This window comes from Podarcis liolepis (genome assembly GCF_965112155.1).
Source record: "Podarcis liolepis genome assembly, chromosome: 8".
Lineage (NCBI taxonomy): Eukaryota > Metazoa > Chordata > Lepidosauria > Squamata > Lacertidae > Podarcis > Podarcis liolepis.
In genome coordinates this window covers 59,370,456-59,376,455 of record NC_139560.1, presented here as the reverse complement: position 1 = coordinate 59,376,455, position 6,000 = coordinate 59,370,456, and positions in this window count along the sequence as shown.

Here is a 6,000-nt window from a genome sequence, read left to right as displayed (position 1 = left end):
AAAGGTTACTCATCCCACAAGTCAAAGCCATCCTTCAGATTGCATCTGAAAATACACTGTAAGCCTTTGCAAATCTTTCAGCAGAAGCAAAATATATTCATTACGGCACAAGGCTGTTAATAATCAGGCTGTTGAACCACCTGGAACTTTCTGAATGCCTTTTAAGCACGGCCTGTTTACAATAACCTGACCTGTACATTGTCCAAGTGTATATAACTAGCGAGGTCATTCTTCTTCTGAAGAAGAAGAGTTTGGATTTGATATCGTGCTTTATCACTTCCCAAAGGAGTCTCAAAGCGGCTAACAATCTCCTTTCCCTTCCTCCCCCACAACAAACACTCTGTGAGGTGAGTGGGGCTGACAGACTTCAAAGAAGTGTGATTGGCCCAAGGTCACCCAGCAGCTGCATGTGGAGGAGCGGAGACGCGAACCCGGTTCCCCAGATTACAAATCTATGCTCTTAACCACTACACCACACTGGCTCTCTGGCGACCAGCTGCTACACCAAACAACTCAGACTTGGTGGAAGGTGATTTGTGCCATGGGTGGCACTTGTGAAAGGATGGATCTAAAATGGGGGTAGCTGAGGTGGTGCCCTCTGTGTGTTGCAGGATGCGTAACTCCTATCAGACTCTCTGGTCAGGGAGGATCAAAGCTGGAGTTCGGTGCCATTTGGAGAGAGTCCTATGTCTACCTGTGACCAAAGAGTATACCCATGCTGCAAACCTGATCCTTACAGGGCAGGGCAACCTCTGTTACTGCTGTCATCGGTTTACCTGGATTAAGCTTTGTGGTATTAACGTTCATCCATCCTCATTATGGACTCCTGACACTTGTTGATACTTGTTCATCTGGATACAGTGAAAAGCAGAAACAGCCTGCATACATACTATACTTTTAAAGCACATTTCCTTCCTCAAAGAATTCTGGACATTGTAGTTTGTTAAGGTTGGTGGGGAGTATAACTTGAGGGGTAAACTACAGTCTCCAGAATTACTTGGGGCAGTGTGTGGGTGTGTACAAAGCCTCAGAGTTCAGTGTCACATTACCTCATACCTCTGGAGTCCTCCAATATATACATAAATGCATATATTCAGGCTGCTTAAAAAAGAAAAGAAAAGCAGAAGAGAATACAAAAAACAAGTGGGGCCCTGTAACAAAATGTTGCAGTGTTAAGTTCTTCCATTCCGATCAGAACTCCATTCTCTCCTTGCTTTTTACTCTCCCTGCCCCAACTGCCAGCTGGCATTCCAAATTATCAAGTACAGTATCAACCCAAGCTACGTGAAGTGATTTGCAGGTGTTTTCACCTGACAACTGTAACGTGTGTGCCCTAGGCCTTTGAATGTTCTTCTAAAGGTGTTCTGAGCAATTTGCTTCTGAAAGAGCAATTGCTTTTTGAAATGTATCTGAATGTATTCTAAAGCAATAACGATTGACTCAATTGCACTTTTAGAAATTGCAAAAGTTCCTTTACACAGGTGTGTGTTGTGTTGTGTTGTGTTGTGTTGTATGTCTTTCTCTATGTGTGTATCTCTCTTTTAGGGGGAATTACCTGTGAAGCTATGACCCCTGCTGGTGGATGTGTAGAACATCTATGTGTTTGTTTCTAAATGTAAAATGGAAGCTATCAATGTGCCCTCAGTGGATTGAGAGATAACTGCTTCTTGAATAGGATACTTGTTACATTTTAAGACAAATGACCAAACAACAACTTTCCCTCCCACGCCACTGAACTTCTTTTAAATTTTACACACACACACACACACACACACACATATGAGTACAGTGGTACCTCCGGTTACGAACTTAATTCGTTCTGGAGGTCCGTTCTTAACCTGAAACTGTTCTTAACCTGAAGCACCACTTTAGCTAATGGGGCCTCCCACTGCTGCTGCACGATTTCTGTTCTCATCCTGAAGCAAAGTTCTTAACCCGAGGTACTATTTCTGGGTTAGCGGAGTCTGTAACCTGAAGCTTATGTAACCCAAGGTACCACTGTACTAGTTTACAGCACTATTTAACTTTTTTGGGAGCAAAATAAACTAATCTACCAGTGAAGGCAACTGTCCTTTTCATCAAATTAATCATTACACTTCCTGCAGTTTTGCACACTCAAACCACACCAATCAAAGATGATTCTTTAGGACAGGAATGGTTAAAATCTTTTTGTCTGAGGGCCACATTGACCAATGGTCCATCTTCCAGGGGCCGCATGTAAGAGTAGAACATAGCCTAATAGTAGAAGGAGACACTGCCAGCCATTAATGTTTTTTAAAAAAGAAACATTTGGGTGGGGTGCCACAAAGCACTTTGGGATGCACAGAATCACATCTGGGGAATTGTGGAAACGGTGGGGGGGGGGGGAGAGAAATTTAAAATGGGCAAACTTTGGGAGGCTTTGAGGTAGCACAAAAACATTGGGCATCACAGTATTACAGCAGGAAACCTGTAAAGCGGTTGGTAACCAGGTGTATGTGTAGACAAGCAGACAGACAGACAGACAGACAGACAGACAGACAGACAGACAGCTCTCTCTCTCTCTCACACACACACACACACGCAAAAAAGGTTTTTGGCATCTTGACATCCCATATGGAGACAGAAGCAGTCAGAACAAAATTACATTTATTCCTCCCCCGCTGCAAGCTTTTAAAGACAAATGGGGGGGGGGTCTTAAGGCATCACAAATTCTTGGGGTGGGGGCTGCATGAAGTTCTGGGGCCGCAGGTTAGCCACCTCTCCTCTAGAAGCACCCTGCATTTCTGGAAGCAGTTTCCGGGGTTGCTGTTTTCCCAGCCCCTTTGCTGTAACAGAGCACTTGTTTTATAAAATTTCATAGGTCTTTTTTTGTTATCTTTTGCATTGGGGCAGGAGAGCTGCTCACCGAAATTTGTTTCTTTGCTTTATCTTATATTTGAAAAAGGCCACTCTTTCCTCCCCTGTGTGCCATTCACTACGACAGAACTTCTAAGATTCCCCCCCCCCCTTCTGTAGTGTCAATAACAAAGCAATACGGGCACTTTTTTAAAAAAGCAAAAGAGGATTGTATAAACATGAATGTGGAATGACAATCAGAAGAACTTTTACAGCCTCTGTTTTGTAACCATGGGGTTATCACCGTGTGAAACTGATAATGAGCTGGATCTGTGTGTTTTGTTTTGTTTTTTAGCTTGTCTTTGCTGTGTGTTGGGCAGAAACTAGAGAGACCTGGATTTAAATCCACACTCAGCTATTAAGCTACGTGGGTGACTTAGGAATGGTTGGAATTGTTTATCCCAGTCTACCTCATAGGGTTATTATGAAGATAAATGGGGTTGTGGAAGAGAGCCACGCACATTGCCAAATGCTCCTTAGTACCTATCATCTGAGTTGTAGCATCCTTGTGTGGGGTTTGTATATGGGTAGTGGTGTACTGGGGCTTGCGACATAGCCCATAATGAGTCATGGTCATTGTATTCATTTGCAAAGCCCTCCATCACTTAGGGTGTCTTAACGGACCTCTTGAACCCTTTCATCCCAGTGCAGTCATTGAGATCATCTGCAGGAGCAGTTGGGCATCCCCTGAGCTGGTGAGCCTCATCTGACAATAACAAGAAATTGAGCCTTTCGTGTCATCGGCCCAGACAGTGGCGTGTGGTGAAATTTTCGTAGGGGAACAGATAGGGCCAGAGGCTCCCGCTTATGAGGGCGATGTTGTATGTCTGAGCATTGTGCCTTCCTCCCTAAGCTGGGCAGAAGCTTCCTAGGCTTTGGGAAGGAGTCGTCAGGGGACCATCTAGGGGACTAGGATAGTCCCCCTAGTCCACTGAGTGCAGACCACTGGGCCCAGTCCAGTGGAATGCTCTGCCAATAGAGATTTAGCAGCATCTTCTGTGTTAACCTTTGAACACCTGCTGAAACTTTTCTTCTAAGCTTATGCAGGCAATTAAGAAAACATCTTTCTGTAACAGTTGATGATCTCTAATTTAAATTGGACTTTGATGTCTTCTGTGATATAGCCATATACAGTGCTTTTTTCTGGGGGGGGGGGGTACGCATACCCCTAAACGTTTAGTGAATCTTTGTACTTTTGTCCATTTACTGTATTTATTTCCTCATTTTGAACTATAAAATGGTGGATTTCTTGAGTCAAAATGAGAGTACCCCTAAACATATTTTTAGAAAAAAAGCACTGGCCATATATAAATCTTTTTATAAATAAATGGTGATATAGGTACCACAGAGCACCTATTCCACCCCACCCCCACCCATATTCCTCTCTGTTGAACAAAATGGGAAGGAATTTCCTTCTGCTGGTTCTGATGTCAGTGTAAAGTTGCACCATCAACAGGGTGTGGCCTGAGTGAGGACAGGGTGGTGCTGTGGTCTAAACCACTGAGCCTAGGGCTTGCCGATCAGAGGTTGGTGGTTCGAATCCCCACAACAGGGTGAGCTCCCGTTGTTCAGTCCCAGCTCCTGCCCACCTAGCAGTTTGAAAGCACGTCAAAGTGCAAGTAGGTAAATAGGTACCACTCCGGTGGGAAGGTAAACGGCGTTTCCGTGCGCTGCTCTGGTTCGCCAGAAGAGGCTTAGTAATGCTGGCCACATGACCTGGAAGCTGTCTGCGGACAAACGTCAGCTCCCTCGGCCAGTAAAGCGACATGAGCGCTGCAACCCCAGAGTCGTCTGTGACTGGACCTAATGGTCCGGGGTACCTTTACCTTTACCTTATGCTGGGACCCCACCCTCTGGTTTACAACGCCATCCTGCTAGTGAATTTTCAGCAATTCAGCAGCTGTATGGGTACAGTGTTGTACAATGGTAACTCAGGTTACATACGCTTCAGGTTACATACGCTTCAGGTTACACACTCCGCTAACCCAGAAATAGTGCTTCAGGTTAAGAACTTTGCTTCAGGATGAGAACAGAAATCGTGCTCCGGCGGCGCAGCGGGAGGCCCCATTAGCTATAGTGGTGCTTTAGGTTAAGAACAGTTTCAGACTAAGAATGGACCTCCAGAACGAATTAAGCACTTAACCCGAGGTACCACTGTATAGGCATACCTAGGAAGCTGAATCCCATGTAGTACAGCAGTGGAATTTCTGCCACAGGCAATATGCAAAGGTAAAGGTAAAGGATGCCTGGATGGTTAAGTCCATTTAAAGTTGACTATGGGGTGTGGCTCATCTTGCTTTCAGACTGAGGGAGCTGGTGTTTGTCCACAGATAGCTTTCCAGGTCATGTGACCAGCATGACTAAAATGGTTATAGTGCAATGGGACACCGTGACGAGTGCCAGAGTGCATGGAAAAGAGGTTTACCTTCCAGGTGCAGCGGTACCTATTTACCTATTTGCACTGGTGTGCTTTCGAACTGTTAGGTTAGCAGAAACTGGGACAGAGCAATGGGAGCTCCCTCCTGGATTTGAACCACCAACCTTCTGATCAGCAAGCCCAAGAGGCTCAGTGGTTTAGACCACAGCGCCACCCGCATGCCTTGCCGCAGCCAATAGTGCATATCTTCAATATAGGAACACAGTCTTATTTGTAAGTCAATGTGGTTTCCTAATTAGATTTGAACAACTGTTTATGAACTACAAAGAGGCATCAATGGGAAATTTGATTTAGCTCAATAATTTAAATAGGCCTTTGTTTCCTCGCTGATTTCAGTTGTCTTGATTTAAATCAACCCACTTTGCTTTCGGTATGTATTGTTTTCAGTTTCTTATAAGCTACATTGGAGAAGTTAAGTCAAAAAGTAAATGACCAATATTTCAATTAAATAAAAGTGGCAAACTTTTCCATTTCAGGAAATACGCCCAAAGTTGCACAAGGGAAATCTATTTGCAAAAGCTAAAGAAATAGTTAGCTGATAAAAGTCTTACCAGAAATAGGAAGCCAGTGCTTAACAGGAAGTCAATAGTCCTTCCACTTTCAAGGAGAAAAGAATAAAAATTGAAAGGGAATAACCCACTTTTATAGTAACAGATGGACTAGTGCCTTTGCCAAAAGTAGGATTG